General features: G+C 32.4%; 17 non-coding genes across 17 annotated transcripts; all 17 read right to left on the minus strand.

The window, feature by feature from the left end:
* Positions 1-270: 270 nt before the first annotated feature.
* TRNAG-CCC (transfer RNA glycine (anticodon CCC)) lies at positions 271-341 on the minus strand. The gene has a single exon. It is a non-coding gene; the product is annotated as a tRNA-Gly (tRNA).
* A 965-nt stretch (positions 342-1306) lies between these two features.
* Positions 1307-1377, minus strand: TRNAG-CCC (transfer RNA glycine (anticodon CCC)). The gene has a single exon. It is a non-coding gene; the product is annotated as a tRNA-Gly (tRNA).
* A 450-nt stretch (positions 1378-1827) lies between these two features.
* TRNAG-CCC (transfer RNA glycine (anticodon CCC)) lies at positions 1828-1898 on the minus strand. Its single transcript has one exon. It is a non-coding gene; the product is annotated as a tRNA-Gly (tRNA).
* A 450-nt stretch (positions 1899-2348) lies between these two features.
* On the minus strand, positions 2349-2419 carry TRNAG-CCC (transfer RNA glycine (anticodon CCC)). The gene has a single exon. It is a non-coding gene; the product is annotated as a tRNA-Gly (tRNA).
* A 964-nt stretch (positions 2420-3383) lies between these two features.
* TRNAG-CCC (transfer RNA glycine (anticodon CCC)) lies at positions 3384-3454 on the minus strand. Its single transcript has one exon. It is a non-coding gene; the product is annotated as a tRNA-Gly (tRNA).
* A 452-nt stretch (positions 3455-3906) lies between these two features.
* On the minus strand, positions 3907-3977 carry TRNAG-CCC (transfer RNA glycine (anticodon CCC)). Its single transcript has one exon. It is a non-coding gene; the product is annotated as a tRNA-Gly (tRNA).
* A 1486-nt stretch (positions 3978-5463) lies between these two features.
* TRNAG-CCC (transfer RNA glycine (anticodon CCC)) lies at positions 5464-5534 on the minus strand. The gene has a single exon. It is a non-coding gene; the product is annotated as a tRNA-Gly (tRNA).
* Positions 5535-8055: 2521 nt separating this feature from the next.
* On the minus strand, positions 8056-8126 carry TRNAG-CCC (transfer RNA glycine (anticodon CCC)). Its single transcript has one exon. It is a non-coding gene; the product is annotated as a tRNA-Gly (tRNA).
* A 452-nt stretch (positions 8127-8578) lies between these two features.
* On the minus strand, positions 8579-8649 carry TRNAG-CCC (transfer RNA glycine (anticodon CCC)). Its single transcript has one exon. It is a non-coding gene; the product is annotated as a tRNA-Gly (tRNA).
* A 1486-nt stretch (positions 8650-10135) lies between these two features.
* TRNAG-CCC (transfer RNA glycine (anticodon CCC)) lies at positions 10136-10206 on the minus strand. The gene has a single exon. It is a non-coding gene; the product is annotated as a tRNA-Gly (tRNA).
* A 3564-nt stretch (positions 10207-13770) lies between these two features.
* TRNAG-CCC (transfer RNA glycine (anticodon CCC)) lies at positions 13771-13841 on the minus strand. Its single transcript has one exon. It is a non-coding gene; the product is annotated as a tRNA-Gly (tRNA).
* A 965-nt stretch (positions 13842-14806) lies between these two features.
* TRNAG-CCC (transfer RNA glycine (anticodon CCC)) lies at positions 14807-14877 on the minus strand. Its single transcript has one exon. It is a non-coding gene; the product is annotated as a tRNA-Gly (tRNA).
* A 450-nt stretch (positions 14878-15327) lies between these two features.
* Positions 15328-15398, minus strand: TRNAG-CCC (transfer RNA glycine (anticodon CCC)). Its single transcript has one exon. It is a non-coding gene; the product is annotated as a tRNA-Gly (tRNA).
* Positions 15399-16363: 965 nt separating this feature from the next.
* Positions 16364-16434, minus strand: TRNAG-CCC (transfer RNA glycine (anticodon CCC)). The gene has a single exon. It is a non-coding gene; the product is annotated as a tRNA-Gly (tRNA).
* Positions 16435-16884: 450 nt separating this feature from the next.
* Positions 16885-16955, minus strand: TRNAG-CCC (transfer RNA glycine (anticodon CCC)). Its single transcript has one exon. It is a non-coding gene; the product is annotated as a tRNA-Gly (tRNA).
* A 965-nt stretch (positions 16956-17920) lies between these two features.
* On the minus strand, positions 17921-17991 carry TRNAG-CCC (transfer RNA glycine (anticodon CCC)). The gene has a single exon. It is a non-coding gene; the product is annotated as a tRNA-Gly (tRNA).
* A 1486-nt stretch (positions 17992-19477) lies between these two features.
* Positions 19478-19548, minus strand: TRNAG-CCC (transfer RNA glycine (anticodon CCC)). Its single transcript has one exon. It is a non-coding gene; the product is annotated as a tRNA-Gly (tRNA).
* Between the last annotated feature and the right edge of the window lie 340 nt (positions 19549-19888).

A 19888-nucleotide genomic window follows, 5' to 3' on the forward strand; every position in this document is an offset into this window, starting at 1 on the left:
GATTGTGCTAAAGAGTTTGTGGAACAAATGTAGTTAATTCGGAAATGTAATTGCCTTTACAATAGAAGCTTTGGGTCTTTAGTGTTTGTGTCCGTAGCACTTTTTTTTTACCTGTGGAGAGGAAATGTTACTATTATGCTTTTCAAGAATTTGGAGAATAGAGACATCTTAGAGGCTCATCTTTGAGAAATGCAATATTGTAATGTTTTTAGTGAGATTCAATATATATTAATTTGAAAAATGTCATAGGATTCAAAAAACACATTTTTATGCGCTAGCCGGGACTCGAACCCGGGTCGCAAGAATGGGAATCTTGCATGATACCCCTACACTACTAGCGCTCTTTAGAAACCTTTAATTCACACAACAAATGACTAACAATCAATTGATAATCTTTAGTCAAAAATGTTCAATTTGGCTATGATTTTCAAGTGAAATTGTTCTATTTGCACTGTAGTATAGATTTCCCAAGATAAGAAGTACATACATTTGCTCCATGGATGTATTTTTAGTTAAAGGAAGATTATGCTAAAGAGTTTTTGGAGCAAACATAAATAATTCGGAAATGTAATTGCCTTTACAATAGCAGCTTTGGGACTGTAGTGTTTGTGTCAGTAGCACAATTTTTTTACCTGTGGAGAGGAAGTGTTACTTCTATGCTTTTTAAGATTTTGGTGAATAGAGACATCTTGGATGCTAATCTCTGAGAAATGCAATATTGCAGTGTTTTTAGTGAGATTCAATATATATTAATTTGAAACATTTCATAGGATTCAAAAGACACATTATGCACTAGCCGGGTCTCAAACCAAGGTCGCACGAATGATAATCTTGCATGATACCCCTACACTAGCACATTCTTAAAGAACTACATTCACATAAAAGAAGTCTTGCAATCAATTGTTAATCTCTAGTGAAAATTGTGCAATGTGACTGTGTTTTTCAAGTGAAGCTGAACTATCTCCACTGCCTTATAAGTTTCCCACAATAAGAAATACATATATTTACTCTTTGGATGTATTTTTTTTCAAGGAAAGATTTGATAATGACATTGTGGAGCAGATGTAAAAAATTAAGAAATATAATTGACTTCACAATTAAAGCTTTAACTCTTTAGTGTTTGTATCACTGGTACATTTTTTTTACCTGTGGAGAGAAAATGTTACCTCTATGCTTTTTAAGAATTTTGTGAATTGAGACATCTTCAAGGACTATCTCTGAGAAAAGCAATAAAGCTATGTTTTTTATACAGATTAATTATATATTAATTTAACAGATTTTATAGAATTCAAAAGACACACTTTTATGTGCTAGCTGGGACTCGAACCCAGGTCACAAGAATGGGAATCTTGCATGATACCCCTACACTACTAGCGCTTTTTAGCTACCTATAATTCACACAACAAATGACTAACAATCAATTGATGATCTTTAGTCAAAAATGTTCAATTTGGCTATGATTTTCAAGTGAAATTGTACTATTTGCATTGTTGTATAGATTTCCCAAGATAAGAAATACATATCTTTGCTCCATGGGTGTATTTTTAGTTCAAGGAAGATTGTGCTAAAGAGTTTGTGGAACAAACATAAATAATTCGGAAATGTAATTGCCTTTACAATAGCAGCTTTGGGTTTTTAGTGTTTGTGTCAGTAGCACATTTTTTTTACCTGTGGAGAGGAAATGTTACTATTATGCTTTTTAAGAATTTGGTGAATAGAGACATCTTTGAGGCTCATCTTTGAGAAATGCAATATTGTAATGTTTTTAATGAGATTCAATATATATTAATTTGAAAAATGTCCTAGGATTCAAAAAACACATTTTCATGCGCTAGCCGGGACTCGAACCCGGGTCGCAAGAATGGGAATCTTGCATGATACCCCTACACTACTAGCGCTCTTTAGAAACCTTTAATTCACACAACAAATGACTAACAATCAATTGATGATCTTTAGTCAAAAATGTTCAATTTGGCTATGATTTTCAAGTGAAATTGTACTATTTGCACTGTTGTATAGATTTCCCAAGATAAGAAATACATATCTTTGCTCCATGGATGTATTTTTAGTTCAAGGAAGATTGTGCTAAAGAGTTTGTGGAACAAATATAAATAATTCGGAAATGTAATTGCCTTTACAATAGCAGCATTGGGTCTTTAGTGTTTGTGTCAGTAGCACATTTTTTTTACCTGTGGAGAGGAAATGTTACTATTATGCTTTTTAAGAATTTGGTGAAAAGAGACATCTTGGAGGCTCATCTTTGAGAACTGCAATATTGTAATGTTTTTAGTGAGATTAAATATATATTATTTTGAAAAATGTCATAGGATTCAAAAAACACATTTTCATGCACTAGCCGGGACTCTAACCCGGGTCACAAGAATGGGAATCTTGCATGATACCCCTACACTACTAGCGCTCTTCTGAAACTTTTAATTCACATAACAAATGACTAACAATCAGTTGATAATCTTTAGTCAAAAATGTGCAATTTGGCTATGATTTTCAAGTGAAATTGTACTATTTGCACTGTAGTGTAGATTTCCCAAGATAAGAAGTACATACATTTTCTCCATGGATGTATTTTTAGTTCAAGGAAGATTGTGCTAAAGAGTTTGTGGAGCAAGTATAAATAATTCGGAAATGTTATTGCCTTTACAATAGCAGCATTGGGACTTTAGTGTTTGTGCCAGTAGCACAATTTTTTTACCTGTGGAGAGGAAGTGTTACTTCTATGCTTTTTAAGAATTTGGTGAATAGAGACATCTTGGATGCTAATCTCTGAGAAATGCAATATTGCAGTGTTTTTAGTGAGATTCAATATATATTAATTTGAAACATTTCATAGGATTCAAAAGACACATTATGCACTAGCCAGGTCTCAAACCAAGGTCGCACGAATGATAATCTTGCATGATACCCCTACACTAGCACATTCTTAAAGAACTACATTCACATAAAAGATGTCTTGCAATCAATTGTTAATCTCTAGTGAAAATTGTGCAATGTGACTGTGTTTTTCAAGAGAAGTTGAACTATCTCCACTGCCTTATAAGTTTCCCACAATAAGAAATACATATATTTACTCTTTGGATGTATTTTTTTTCAAGGAAAGATTTGATAATGACATTGTGGAGCAGATGTAAAAAATTAAGAAATATAATTGACTTCACAATTAAAGCTTTAACTCTTTAGTGTTTGTATCACTTGTACATTTTTTTACCTGTGGAGAGAAAATGTTACCTCTATGCTTTTTAAGAATTTTGTGAATTGAGACATCTTCAAGGACTATCTCTGAGAAAAGCAATAAAGCTATGTTTTTTATACATATTAATTATATATTAATTTAACAGATTTTATAGAATTCAAAAGACACACTTTTATGTGCTAGCTGGGACTCGAACCCAGGTCGCAAGAATGGGAATCTTGCATGATACCCCTACACTACTAGCGCTTTTTAGCTACCTATAATTCACACAACAAATGACTAACAATCAATTGATGATCTTTAGTCAAAAATGTTCAATTTGGCTATGATTTTCAAGTGAAATTGTACTATTTGCACTGTTGTATAGATTTCCCAAGATAAGAAATACATATCTTTGCTCCATGGATGTATTTTTACTTCAAGGAAGATTGTGCTAAAGAGTTTGTGGAACAAATGTAGTTAATTCGGAAATGTAATTGCCTTTACAATAGAAGCTTTGGGTCTTTAGTGTTTGTGTCCGTAGCACTTTTTTTTTTCACCTGTGGAGAGGAAATGTTACTATTATGCTTTTCAAGAATTTGGAGAATAGAGACATCTTAGAGGCTCATCTTTGAGAAATGCAATATTGTAATGTTTTTAGTGAGATTCAATATATATTAATTTGAAAAATGTCATAGGATTCAAAAAACACATTTTTATGCGCTAGCCGGGACTCGAACCCGGGTCGCAAGAATGGGAATCTTGCATGATACCCCTACACTACTAGCGCTCTTTAGAAACCTTTAATTCACACAACAAATGACTAACAATCAATTGATAATCTTTAGTCAAAAATGTTCAATTTGGCTATGATTTTCAAGTGAAATTGTTCTATTTGCACTGTAGTATAGATTTCCCAAGATAAGAAGTACATACATTTGCTCCATGGATGTATTTTTAGTTAAAGGAAGATTATGCTAAAGAGTTTTTGGAGCAAATATAAATAATTCGGAAATGTAATTGCCTTTACAATAGCAGCTTTGGGACTGTAGTGTTTGTGTCAGTAGCACAATTTTTTTACCTGTGGAGAGGAAGTGTTACTTCTATGCTTTTTAAGAATTTGGTGAATAGAGACATCTTGGATGCTAATCTCTGAGAAATGCAATATTGCAGTGTTTTTAGTGAGATTCAATATATATTAATTTGAAACATTTCATAGGATTCAAAAGACACATTATGCACTAGCCGGGTCTCAAACCAAGGTCGCACGAATGATAATCTTGCATGATACCCCTACACTAGCACATTCTTAAAGAACTACATTCACATAAAAGAAGTCTTGCAATCAATTGTTAATCTCTAGTGAAAATTGTGCAATGTGACTGTGTTTTTCAAGAGAAGCTGAACTATCTCCACTGCTTTATAAGTTTCCCACAATAAGAAATACATATATTTACTCTTTGGATGTATTTTTTTTCAAGGAAAGATTTGATAATGACATTGTGGAGCAGATGTAAAAAATTAAGAAATATAATTGACTTCACAATTAAAGCTTTAACTCTTTAGTGTTTGTATCACTGGTACATTTTTTTTACCTGTGGAGAGAAAATGTTACCTCTATGCTTTTTAAGAATTTTGTGAATTGAGACATCTTCAAGGACTATCTCTGAGAAAAGCAATAAAGATATGTTTTTTATACAGATTAATTATATATTAATTTAACAGATTTTAAAGAATTCAAAAGACACACTTTTATGTGCTAGCTGAGACTCGAACCCAGGTCGCAAGAATGGGAATCTTGCATGATACCCCTACACTACTAGCGCTTTTTAGCTACCTATAATTCACACAACAAATGACTAACAAGCAATTGATGATCTTTAGTCAAAAATGTTCAATTTGGCTATGATTTTCAAGTGAAATTGTACTATTTGCATTGTTGTATAGATTTCCCAAGATAAGAAATACATATCTTTGCTCCATGGATGTATTTTTAGTTCAAGGAAGATTGTGCTAAAGAGTTTGTGGAACAAACATAAATAATTCGGAAATGTAATTGCCTTTACAATAGCAGCTTTGGGTTTTTAGTGTTTGTGTCAGTAGCACATTTTTTTTACCTGTGGAGAGGAAATGTTACTATTATGCTTTTTAAGAATTTGGTGAATAGAGACATCTTTGAGGCTCATCTTTGAGAAATGCAATATTGTAATGTTTTTAATGAGATTCAATATATATTAATTTGAAAAATGTCCTAGGATTCAAAAAACACATTTTCATGCGCTAGCCGGGACTCGAACCCGGGTCGCAAAAATGGGAATCTTGCATGATACCCCTACACTACTAGCGCTCTTTAGAAACCTTTAATTCACACAACAAATGACTAACAATCAATTGATAATCTTTAGTCAAAAATGTTCAATTTGGCTATGATTTTCAAGTGAAATTGTTCTATTTGCACTGTAGTATAGATTTCCCAAGATAAGAAGTACATACATTTGCTCCATGGATGTATTTTTAGTTCAAGGAAGATTGTGCTAAAGAGTTTTTGGAGCAAATATAAATAATTCGGAAATGTAATTGCCTTTACAATAGCAGCTTTGGGACTTTAGTGTTTGTGTCAGTAGCACAATTTTTTTACCTGTGAGGAGGAAGTGTTACTTCTATGCTTTTTAAGAATTTGGTGAATAGAGACATCTTGGATGCTAATCTCTGAGAAATGCAATATTGCAGTGTTTTTAGTGAGATTCAATATATATTAATTTGAAACATTTCATAGGATTCAAAAGACTCATTATGCACTAGCCGGGTCTCAAACCAAGGTCGTACGAATGATAATCTTGCATGATACCCCTACACTAGCACATTCTTAAAGAACTACATTCACATAAAAGAAGTCTTGCAATCAATTGTTAATCTCTAGTGAAAATTGTGCAATGTGACTGTGTTTTTCAAGTGAAGTTGTACTATCTCCACTGCCTTATAAGTTTCCCACAATAAGAAATACATATATTTACTCTTTGGATGTATTTTTTTTCAAGGAAAGATTTGATAATGACATTGTGGAACAGATTTAAAAAATTAAGAATTATAATTGACTTCACAATTAAAGCTTAACTCTTTAGTGTTTGTATCACTGGTACATTTTTTTTTACCTGTGGAGAGAAAATGTTACCTCTATGCTTTTTAAGAATTTTGTGAATTGAGACATCTTCAAGGACTATCTCTGAGAAAAGCAATAAAGCTATGTTTTTTATACAGATTAATTATATATTAATTTAACAGATTTTATAGAATTCAAAAGACACACTTTTATGTGCTAGCTGGGACTCGAACCCAGGTCGCAAGAATGGGAATCTTGCATGTTACCCCTACTTTAATAGCGCTTTTTAGCTACCTATAATTCACACAACAAATGACTAACAATCAATTGATGATCTTTAGTCAAAAATGTTCAATTTGGCTATGATTTTCAAGTGAAATTGTACTTTTTGCACTGTTGTATAGATTTCCCAAGATAAGAAATACATATCTTTGCTCCATGGATGTATTTTTAGTTCAAGGAAGATTGTGCTAAAGAGTTTTTGGAACAAATGTAGTTAATTCGGAAATGTAATTGCCTTTACAATAGCAGCTTTGGGTCTTTAGTGTTTGTGTCCGTAGCACTTTTTTTTTACCTGTGGAGAGGAAATGTTACTATAATGCTTTTTAAGAATTTGGTGAATAGAGACATCTTGGAGACTCATCTTTGATAAATGAAATATTGTAATGTTTTTAGTGAGATTCAATATATATTAATTTGAAAAATGTCATAGGATTAAAAAAACACATTTTCATGCGCTAACCGGGACTCGAAGCCGTGTCGCAAGAATGGGAATCTTGCATGATACCCCTACACTACTAGCGCTTTTTAGCTACCTATAATTCACACAACAAATGACTAACAATCAATTGATGATCTTTAGTCAAAAATGTTCAATTTGGCTATGATTTTCAAGTGAAATTGTACTATTTGCACTGTTGTATAGATTTCCCAAGATAAGAAATACATATCTTTGCTCCATGGATGTATTTTTAGTTCAAGGAAGATTGTGCTAAAGAGTTTGTGGAGCAAGTATAAATAATTCGGAAATGTTATTGCCTTTACAATAGCAGCATTGGGACTTTAGTGTTTGTGCCAGTAGCACAATTTTTTTACCTGTGGAGAGGAAGTGTTACTTCTATGCTTTTTAAGAATTTGGTGAATAGAGACATCTTGGATGCTAATCTCTGAGAAATGCAATATTGCAGTGTTTTTAGTGAGATTCAATATATATTAATTTGAAACATTTCATAGGATTCAAAAGACACATTATGCACTAGCCAGGTCTCAAACCAAGGTCGCACGAATGATAATCTTGCATGATACCCCTACACTAGCACATTCTTAAAGAACTACATTCACATAAAAGATGTCTTGCAATCAATTGTTAATCTCTAGTGAAAATTGTGCAATGTGACTGTGTTTTTCAAGAGAAGTTGAACTATCTCCACTGCCTTATAAGTTTCCCACAATAAGAAATACATATATTTACTCTTTGGATGTATTTTTTTTCAAGGAAAGATTTGATAATGACATTGTGGAGCAGATGTAAAAAATTAAGAAATATAATTGACTTCACAATTAAAGCTTTAACTCTTTAGTGTTTGTATCACTTGTACATTTTTTTACCTGTGGAGAGAAAATGTTACCTCTATGCTTTTTAAGAATTTTGTGAATTGAGACATCTTCAAGGACTATCTCTGAGAAAAGCAATAAAGCTATGTTTTTTATACATATTAATTATATATTAATTTAACAGATTTTATAGAATTCAAAAGACACACTTTTATGTGCTAGCTGGGACTCGAACCCAGGTCGCAAGAATGGGAATCTTGCATGATACCCCTACACTACTAGCGCTTTTTAGCTACCTATAATTCACACAACAAATGACTAACAATCAATTGATGATCTTTAGTCAAAAATGTTCAATTTGGCTATGATTTTCAAGTGAAATTGTACTATTTGCACTGTTGTATAGATTTCCCAAGATAAGAAATACATATCTTTGCTCCATGGATGTATTTTTACTTCAAGGAAGATTGTGCTAAAGAGTTTGTGGAACAAATGTAGTTAATTCGGAAATGTAATTGCCTTTACAATAGAAGCTTTGGGTCTTTAGTGTTTGTGTCCGTAGCACTTTTTTTTTTCACCTGTGGAGAGGAAATGTTACTATTATGCTTTTCAAGAATTTGGAGAATAGAGACATCTTAGAGGCTCATCTTTGAGAAATGCAATATTGTAATGTTTTTAGTGAGATTCAATATATATTAATTTGAAAAATGTCATAGGATTCAAAAAACACATTTTTATGCGCTAGCCGGGACTCGAACCCGGGTCGCAAGAATGGGAATCTTGCATGATACCCCTACACTACTAGCGCTCTTTAGAAACCTTTAATTCACACAACAAATGACTAACAATCAATTGATAATCTTTAGTCAAAAATGTTCAATTTGGCTATGATTTTCAAGTGAAATTGTTCTATTTGCACTGTAGTATAGATTTCCCAAGATAAGAAGTACATACATTTGCTCCATGGATGTATTTTTAGTTAAAGGAAGATTATGCTAAAGAGTTTTTGGAGCAAATATAAATAATTCGGAAATGTAATTGCCTTTACAATAGCAGCTTTGGGACTGTAGTGTTTGTGTCAGTAGCACAATTTTTTTACCTGTGGAGAGGAAGTGTTACTTCTATGCTTTTTAAGAATTTGGTGAATAGAGACATCTTGGATGCTAATCTCTGAGAAATGCAATATTGCAGTGTTTTTAGTGAGATTCAATATATATTAATTTGAAACATTTCATAGGATTCAAAAGACACATTATGCACTAGCCGGGTCTCAAACCAAGGTCGCACGAATGATAATCTTGCATGATACCCCTACACTAGCACATTCTTAAAGAACTACATTCACATAAAAGAAGTCTTGCAATCAATTGTTAATCTCTAGTGAAAATTGTGCAATGTGACTGTGTTTTTCAAGAGAAGCTGAACTATCTCCACTGCCTTATAAGTTTCCCACAATAAGAAATACATATATTTACTCTTTGGATGTATTTTTTTTCAAGGAAAGATTTGATAATGACATTGTGGAGCAGATGTAAAAAATTAAGAAATATAATTGACTTCACAATTAAAGCTTTAACTCTTTAGTGTTTGTATCACTGGTACATTTTTTTTACCTGTGGAGAGAAAATGTTACCTCTATGCTTTTTAAGAATTTTGTGAATTGAGACATCTTCAAGGACTATCTCTGAGAAAAGCAATAAAGATATGTTTTTTATACAGATTAATTATATATTAATTTAACAGATTTTAAAGAATTCAAAAGACACACTTTTATGTGCTAGCTGAGACTCGAACCCAGGTCGCAAGAATGGGAATCTTGCATGATACCCCTACACTACTAGCGCTTTTTAGCTACCTATAATTCACACAACAAATGACTAACAAGCAATTGATGATCTTTAGTCAAAAATGTTCAATTTGGCTATGATTTTCAAGTGAAATTGTACTATTTGCATTGTTGTATAGATTTCCCAAGATAAGAAATACATATCTTTGCTCCATGGATGTATTTTTAGTTCAAGGAAGATTGTGCTAAAGAGTTTGTGGAACAAACATAAATAATTCGGAAATGTAATTGCCTTTACAATAGCAGCTTTGGGTTTTTAGTGTTTGTGTCAGTAGCACATTTTTTTTACCTGTGGAGAGGAAATGTTACTATTATGCTTTTTAAGAATTTGGTGAATAGAGACATCTTTGAGGCTCATCTTTGAGAAATGCAATATTGTAATGTTTTTAATGAGATTCAATATATATTAATTTGAAAAATGTCCTAGGATTCAAAAAACACATTTTCATGCGCTAGCCGGGACTCGAACCCGGGTCGCAAAAATGGGAATCTTGCATGATACCCCTACACTACTAGCGCTCTTTAGAAACCTTTAATTCACACAACAAATGACTAACAATCAATTGATAATCTTTAGTCAAAAATGTTCAATTTGGCTATGATTTTCAAGTGAAATTGTTCTATTTGCACTGTAGTATAGATTTCCCAAGATAAGAAGTACATACATTTGCTCCATGGATGTATTTTTAGTTCAAGGAAGATTGTGCTAAAGAGTTTTTGGAGCAAATATAAATAATTCGGAAATGTAATTGCCTTTACAATAGCAGCTTTGGGACTTTAGTGTTTGTGTCAGTAGCACAATTTTTTTACCTGTGAGGAGGAAGTGTTACTTCTATGCTTTTTAAGAATTTGGTGAATAGAGACATCTTGGATGCTAATCTCTGAGAAATGCAATATTGCAGTGTTTTTAGTGAGATTCAATATATATTAATTTGAAACATTTCATAGGATTCAAAAGACTCATTATGCACTAGCCGGGTCTCAAACCAAGGTCGTACGAATGATAATCTTGCATGATACCCCTACACTAGCACATTCTTAAAGAACTACATTCACATAAAAGAAGTCTTGCAATCAATTGTTAATCTCTAGTGAAAATTGTGCAATGTGACTGTGTTTTTCAAGTGAAGTTGTACTATCTCCACTGCCTTATAAGTTTCCCACAATAAGAAATACATATATTTACTCTTTGGATGTATTTTTTTTCAAGGAAAGATTTGATAATGACATTGTGGAACAGATTTAAAAAATTAAGAATTATAATTGACTTCACAATTAAAGCTTAACTCTTTAGTGTTTGTATCACTGGTACATTTTTTTTTACCTGTGGAGAGAAAATGTTACCTCTATGCTTTTTAAGAATTTTGTGAATTGAGACATCTTCAAGGACTATCTCTGAGAAAAGCAATAAAGCTATGTTTTTTATACAGATTAATTATATATTAATTTAACAGATTTTATAGAATTCAAAAGACACACTTTTATGTGCTAGCTGGGACTCGAACCCAGGTCGCAAGAATGGGAATCTTGCATGTTACCCCTACTTTAATAGCGCTTTTTAGCTACCTATAATTCACACAACAAATGACTAACAATCAATTGATGATCTTTAGTCAAAAATGTTCAATTTGGCTATGATTTTCAAGTGAAATTGTACTTTTTGCACTGTTGTATAGATTTCCCAAGATAAGAAATACATATCTTTGCTCCATGGATGTATTTTTAGTTCAAGGAAGATTGTGCTAAAGAGTTTTTGGAACAAATGTAGTTAATTCGGAAATGTAATTGCCTTTACAATAGCAGCTTTGGGTCTTTAGTGTTTGTGTCCGTAGCACTTTTTTTTTACCTGTGGAGAGGAAATGTTACTATAATGCTTTTTAAGAATTTGGTGAATAGAGACATCTTGGAGACTCATCTTTGATAAATGAAATATTGTAATGTTTTTAGTGAGATTCAATATATATTAATTTGAAAAATGTCATAGGATTAAAAAAACACATTTTCATGCGCTAACCGGGACTCGAAGCCGTGTCGCAAGAATGGGAATCTTGCATGATACCCCTACACTACTAGCGCTTTTTAGCTACCTATAATTCACACAACAAATGACTAACAATCAATTGATGATCTTTAGTCAAAAATGTTCAATTTGGCTATGATTTTCAAGTGAAATTGTACTATTTGCACTGTTGTATAGATTTCCCAAGATAAGAAATACATATCTTTGCTCCATGGATGTATTTTTAGTTCAAGGAAGATTGTGCTAAAGAGTTTGTGGAACAAATATAAATAATTCGGAAATGTAATTGCCTTTACAATAGCAGCTTTGGGTCTTTAGTGTTTGTGTCAGTAGCACATTTTTTTTACCTGTGGAGAGGAAGTGTTACTTCTATGCTTTTTAAGAATTTGGTGAATAGAGACATCTTGGATGCTAATCTCTGAGAAATGCAATATTGCAGTGTTTTTAGTGAGATTCAATATATATTAATTTGAAACATTTCATAGGATTCAAAAGACACATTATGCACTAGCCAGGTCTCAAACCAAGGTCGCACGAATGATAATCTTGCATGATACCCCTACACTAGCACATTCTTAAAGAACTACATTCACATAAAAGATGTCTTGCAATCAATTGTTAATCTCTAGTGAAAATTGTGCAATGTGACTGTGTTTTTCAAGTGAAGTTGTACTATCTCCACTGCCTTATAAGTTTCCCACAATAAGAAATACATATATTTACTCTTTGGATGTATTTTTTTTCAAGGAAAGATTTGATAATGACATTGTGGAGCAGATGTAAAAAATTAAGAAATATAATTGACTTCACAATTAAAGCTTTAACTCTTTAGTGTTTGTATCACTGGTACATTTTTTTTACCTGTGGAGAGAAAATGTTACCTCTATGCTTTTTAAGAATTTTGTGAATTGAGACATCTTCAAGGACTATCTCTGAGAAAAGCAATAAAGATATGTTTTTTATACATATTAATTATATATTAATTTAACAGATTTTATAGAATTCAAAAGACACACTTTTATGTGCTAGCTGGGACTCGAACCCAGGTCGCAAGAATGGGAATCTTGCATGTTACCCCTACTTTAATAGCGCTTTCTAGCTACCTATAATTCACACAACAAATGACTAACAATCAATTGATGATCTTTAGTCAAAAATGTTCAATTTGGCTATGATTTTCAAGTGAAATTGTACTATTTGCACTGTTGTATAGATTTCCCAAGATAAGAAATACATATCTTTGCTCCATGGATGTATTTTTAGTTCAAGGAAGATTGTGCTAAAGAGTTTTTGGAACAAATGTAGTTAATTCGGAAATGTAATTGCCTTTACAATAGCAGCTTTGGGTCTTTAGTGTTTGTGTCCGTAGCACTTTTTTTTTACCTGTGGAGAGGAAATGTTACTATAATGCTTTTTAAGAATTTGGTGAATAGAGACATCTTGGAGACTCATCTTTGATAAATGCAATATTGTAATGTTTTTAGTGAGATTCAATATATATTAATTTGAAAAATGTCATAGGATTAAAAAAACACATTTTCATGCGCTAACCGGGACTCGAAGCCGGGTCGCAAGAATGGGAATGTTGCATGATACCCCTACACTACTAGCGCTTTTTAGCTACCTATAATTCACACAACAAATGACTAACAATCAATTGATGATCTTTAGTCAAAAATGTTCAATTTGGCTATGATTTTCAAGTGAAATTGTACTATTTGCACTGTTGTATAGATTTCCCAAAATAAGAAATACATATCTTTGCTCCATGGATGTATTTTTAGTTCAAGGAAGATTGTGCTAAAGAGTTTGTGGAACAAATATAAATAATTCGGAAATGTAATTGCCTTTACAATAGCAGCTTTGGGTCTTTAGTGTTTGTGTCAGTAGCACATTTTTTTTACCTGTGGAGAGGAAATGTTACTATTATGCTTTTTAAGAATTTGGTGAATAGAGACATCTTGGAGGCTCATCTTTGAGAAATGCAATATTGTAATGTTTTTAGTGAGATTCAATATATATTATTTTGAAAAATGTCATAGGATTCAAAAAACACATTTTCATGCACTAGCCGGGACTCTAACCCGGGTCACAAGAATGGGAATCTTGCATGATACCCCTACACTACTAGCGCTCTTCAGAAACTTTTAATTCACATAACAAATGACTAACAATCAGTTGATAATCTTTAGTCAAAAATGTGCAATTTGGCTATGATTTTCAAGTGAAATTGTACTATTTGCACTGTAGTATAGATTTCCCAAGATAAGAAGTACATACATTTTCTCCATGGATGTATTTTTAGTTCAAGGAAGATTGTGCTAAAGAGTTTGTGGAGCAAATATAAATAATTCGGAAATGTTATTGCCTTTACAATAGCAGCTTTGGGACTTTAGTGTTTGTGCCAGTAGCACAATTTTTTTACCTGTGGAGAGGAAGTGTTACTTCTATGCTTTTTAAGAATTTGGTGAATAGAGACATCTTGGATGCTAATCTCTGAGAAATGCAATATTGCAGTGTTTTTAGTGAGATTCAATATATATTAATTTGAAACATTTCATAGGATTCAAAAGACACATTATGCACTAGCCAGGTCTCAAACCAAGGTCGCACGAATGATAATCTTGCATGATACCCCTACACTAGCACATTCTTAAAGAACTACATTCACATAAAAGATGTCTTGCAATCAATTGTTAATCTCTAGTGAAAATTGTGCAATGTGACTGTGTTTTTCAAGTGAAGTTGTACTATCTCCACTGCCTTATAAGTTTCCCACAATAAGAAATACATATATTAACTCTTTGGATGTATTTTTTTTCAAGGAAAGATTTGATAATGACATTGTGGAGCAGATGTAAAAAATTAAGAAATATAATTGACTTCACAATTAAAGCTTTAACTCTTTAGTGTTTGTATCACTGGTACATTTTTTTTACCTGTGGAGAGAAAATGTTACCTCTATGCTTTTTAAGAATTTTGTGAATTGAGACATCTTCAAGGACTATCTCTGAGAAAAGCAATAAAGATATGTTTTTTATACATATTAATTATATATTAATTTAACAGATTTTATAGAATTCAAAAGACACACTTTTATGTGCTAGCTGGGACTCGAACCCAGGTCGCAAGAATGGGAATCTTGCATGATACCCCTACACTACTAGCGCTTTTTAGCTACCTATAATTCACACAACAAATGACTAACAATCAATTGATGATCTTTAGTCAAAAATGTTCAATTTGGCTATGATTTTCAAGTGAAATTGTACTATTTGCACTGTTGTATAGATTTCCCAAGATAAGAAATACATATCTTTGCTCCATGGATGTATATTTACTTCAAGGAAGATTGTGCTAAAGAGTTTGTGGAACAAATGTAGTTAATTCGGAAATGTAATTGCCTTTACGATAGAAGCTTTGGGTCTTTAGTGTTTGTGTCCGTAGCACTTTTTTTTTACCTGTGGAGAGGAAAGGTTACTATTATGCTTTTCAAGAATTTGGAGAATAGAGACATCTTAGAGGCTCATCTTTGAGAAATGCAATATTGTAATGTTTTTAGTGAGATTCAATATATATTAATTTGAAAAATGTCATAGGATTCAAAAAACACATTTTTATGCGCTAGCCGGGACTCGAACCCGGGTCGCAAGAACGGGAATCTTGCATGATACCCCTACACTACTAGCGCTCTTTAGAAACCTTTAATTCACACAACAAATGACAAACAATCAATTGATAATCTTTAGTCAAAAATGTTCAATTTGGCTATGATTTTCAAGTGAAATTGTTCTATTTGCACTGTAGTATAGATTTCCCAAGATAAGAAGTACATACATTTGCTCCATGGATGTATTTTTAGTTAAAGGAAGATTATGCTAAAGAGTTTTTGGAGCAAATATAAATAATTCGGAAATGTAATTGCCTTTACAATAGCAGCTTTGGGACTGTAGTGTTTGTGTCAGTAGCACAATTTTTTTACCTGTGGAGAGGAAGTGTTACTTCTATGCTTTTTAAGAATTTGGTGAATAGAGACATCTTGGATGCTAATCTCTGAGAAATGCAATATTGCAGTGTTTTTAGTGAGATTCAATATATATTAATTTGAAACATTTCATAGGATTCATAAGACACATTATGCACTAGCCGGGTCTCAAACCAAGGTCGCACGAATGATAATCTTGCATGATACCCCTACACTAGCACATTCTTAAAGAACTACATTCACATAAAAGAAGTCTTGCAATCAATTGTTAATCTCTAGTGAAAATTGTGCAATGTGACTGTGTTTTTCAAGTGAAGCTGAACTATCTCCACTGCCTTATAAGTTTCCCACAATAAGAAATACATATATTTACTCTTTGGATGTATTTTTTTTCAAGGAAAGATTTGATAATGACATTGTGGAGCAGATGTAAAAAATTAAGAAATATAATTGACTTCACAATTAAAGCTTTAACTCTTTAGTGTTTGTATCACTGGTACATTTTTTTTACCTGTGGAGAGAAAATGTTACCTCTATGCTTTTTAAGAATTTTGTGAATTGAGACATCTTCAAGGACTATCTCTGAGAAAAGCAATAAAGCTATGTTTTTTATACAGATTAATTATATATTAATTTAACAGATTTTATAGAATTCAAAAGACACACTCTTATGTGCTAGCTGGGACTCGAACCCAGGTCGCAAGAATGGGAATCTTGCATGATACCCCTACACTACTAGCGCTTTTTAGCTACCTATAATTCACACAACAAATGACTAACAATCAATTGATGATCTTTAGTCAAAAATGTTCAATTTGGCTATGATTTTCAAGTGAAATTGTTCTATTTGCATTGTTGTAGAGATTTCCCAAGATAAGAAATACATATCTTTGCTCCATGGATGTATTTTTAGTTCAAGGAAGATTGTGCTAAAGAGTTTGTGGAACAAACATAAATAATTCGGAAATGTAATTGCCTTTACAATAGCAGCTTTGGGTTTTTAGTGTTTGTGTCAGTAGCACATTTTTTTTACCTGTGGAGAGGAAATGTTACTATTATGCTTTTTAAGAATTTGGTGAATAGAGACATCTTTGAGGCTCATCTTTGAGAAATGCAATATTGTAATGTTTTTAATGAGATTCAATATATATTAATTTGAAAAATGTCCTAGGATTCAAAAAACACATTTTCATGCGCTAGCCGGGACTCGAACCCGGGTCGCAAGAATGGGAATCTTGCATGATACCCCTACACTACTAGCACTCTTTAGAAACCTTTAATTCACACAACAAATGACTAACAATCAATTGATAATCTTTAGTCAAAAATGTTCAATTTGGCTATGATTTTCAAGTGAAATTGTTCTATTTGCACTGTAGTATAGATTTCCCAAGATAAGAAGTACATACATTTGCTCCATGGATGTATTTTTAGTTCAAGGAAGATTGTGCTAAAGAGTTTTTGGAGCAAATATAAATAATTCGGAAATGTAATTGCCTTTACAATAGCAGCTTTGGGACTTTAGTGTTTGTGTCAGTAGCACAATTTTTTTACCTGTGGAGAGGAAGTGTTACTTCTATGCTTTTTAAGAATTTGGTGAATAGAGACATCTTGGATGCTAATCTCTGAGAAATGCAATATTGCAGTGTTTTTAGTGAGATTCAATATATATTAATTTGAAACATTTCATAGGATTCAAAAGACACATTATGCACTAGCCAGGTCTCAAACCAAGGTCGCACGAATGATAATCTTGCATGATACCCCTACACTAGCACATTCTTAAAGAACTACATTCACATAAAAGAAGTCTTACAATCAATTGTTAATCTCTAGTGAAAATTGTGCAATGTGATTGTGTTTTTCAAGTGAAGTTGTACTATCTCCACTGCCTTATAAGTTTCCCACAATAAGAAATACATATATTTAATCTTTGGATGCATTTTTTTTCAAGGAAAGATTTGATAATGACATTGTGGAGCAGATGTAAAAAATTAAGAAATATAATTGACTTCACAATTAAAGCTTTAACTCTTTAGTGTCTGTATCACTGGTACATTTTTTTTACCTGTGTAGAGAAAATGTTACCTCTATGCTTTTTAAGAATTTTGTGAATTGAGACATCTTCAAGGACTATCTCTGAGAAAAGCAATAAAGCTATGTTTTTTATACAGATTAATTATATATTAATTTAACAGATTTTATAGAATTCAAAAGACACACTTTTATGCGCTAGCTGGGACTCGAACCCAGGTCGCAAGAATGGGAATCTTGCATGATACCCCTACACTACTAGCGCTTTTTAGCTACCTATAATTCACACAACAAATGACTAACAATCAATTGATGATCTTTAGTCAAAAATGTTCAATTTGGCTATGATTTTCAAGTGAAATTGTACTATTTGCACTGTTGTATAGATTTCCCAAGATAAGAAATACATATCTTTGCTCCATGGATGTATTTTTAGTTCAAGGAAGATTGTGCTAAAGAGTTTTTGTAACAAATGTAGTTAATTCGGAAATGTAATTGCCTTTACAATAGCAGCTTTGGGTCTTTAGTGTTTGTGTCCATAGCACTATTTTTTTACCTGTGGAGAGGAAATGTTACTATTATGCTTTTTAAGAATTTGGTGAATAGAGACATCTTGGAGGCTCATCTTTGAGAAATGCAATATTGTAATGTTTTTAGTGAGATTCAATATATATTCATTTGAAAAATGTCATAGGATTCAAAAAACACATTTTCATGCGCTAGCCGGGACTCTAACCGGGTCACAAGAATGGGAATCTTGCTTGATACCCCTACACTACTAGCGCTCTTTAGAAACTTTTAATTCACATAACAAATGACTAACAATCAATTGATGATCTTTAGTCAAAAATGTTCAATTTGGCTATGATTTTCAAGTGAAATTGTACTATTTGCACTGTTGTATAGATTTCCCAAGATAAGAAGTACATACATTTTCTCCATGGATGTATTTTTAGTTCAAGGAGGATTGTGCTAAAGAGTTAGTGGAGAAAATACAAATAATTCGGAAATGTTATTGCCTTTACAATAGCAGCTTTGGGACTTTAGTGTTTGTGCCAGTAGCACAATTTTTTTACCTGTGGAGAGGAAGTGTTACTTCTATGCTTTTTAAGAATTTGGTGAATAGAGACATCTTGGATGCTAATCTCTGAGAAATGCAATATTGCAGTGTTTTTAGTGAGATTCAATATATATTAATTTGAAACATTTCATAGGATTCAAAAGACACATTATGCACTAGCCGGGTCTCAAACCAAGGTCGCACGAATGATAATCTTGCATGATACCCCTACACTAGCACATTCTTAAAGAACTACATTCACATAAAAGAAGTCTTGCAATCAATTGTTAATCTCTAGTGAAAATTGTGCAATGTGACTGTGTTTTTCAAGTGAAGTTGTACTATCTCCACTGCCTTATAAGTTTCCCACAATAAGAAATACATATATTAACTCTTTGGATGTATTTTTTTTCAAGGAAAGATTTGATAATGACATTGTGGAGCAGATTTAAAAAATTAAGAAATATAATTGACTTCACAATTAAAGCTTTAACTCTTTAGTGTTTGTATCACTGGTACATTTTTTTTTACCTGTGGAGAGAAAATGTTACCTCTATGCTTTTTAAGAATTTTGTGAATTGAGACATCTTCAAGGACTATCTCTGAGAAAAGCAATAAAGCTATGTTTTTAATACAGATTAATTATATATTAATTTAACAGATTTTATAGAATTCAAAAGACACACTTTTATGTGCTAGCTGGGACTCGAACCCAGGTCGCAAAAATGGGAATCTTGCATGATACCCCTACACTACTAGCGCTTTTTAGCTACCTATAATTCACACAACAAATGACTAACAATCAATTGATGATCTTTAGTCAAAAATGTTCAATTTGGCTATGATTTTCAAGTGAAATTGTACTATTTGCACTGTTGTATAGATTTCCCAAGATAAGAAATACATATCTTTGCTCCATGGATGTATATTTACTTCAAGGAAGATTGTGCTAAAGAGTTTGTGGAACAAATGTAGTTAATTCGGAAATGTAATTGCCTTTACAATAGAAGCTTTGGGTCTTTAGTGTTTGTGTCCGTAGCACTTTTTTTTTACCTGTGGAGAGGAAATGTTACTATTATGCTTTTCAAGAATTTGGAGAATA

This window comes from Taudactylus pleione, unplaced genomic scaffold (genome assembly GCF_031769625.1).
Source record: "Taudactylus pleione unplaced genomic scaffold, aTauple2 ptg000497l, whole genome shotgun sequence".
NCBI classification, from domain to species: Eukaryota; Metazoa; Chordata; class Amphibia; order Anura; family Myobatrachidae; genus Taudactylus; species Taudactylus pleione.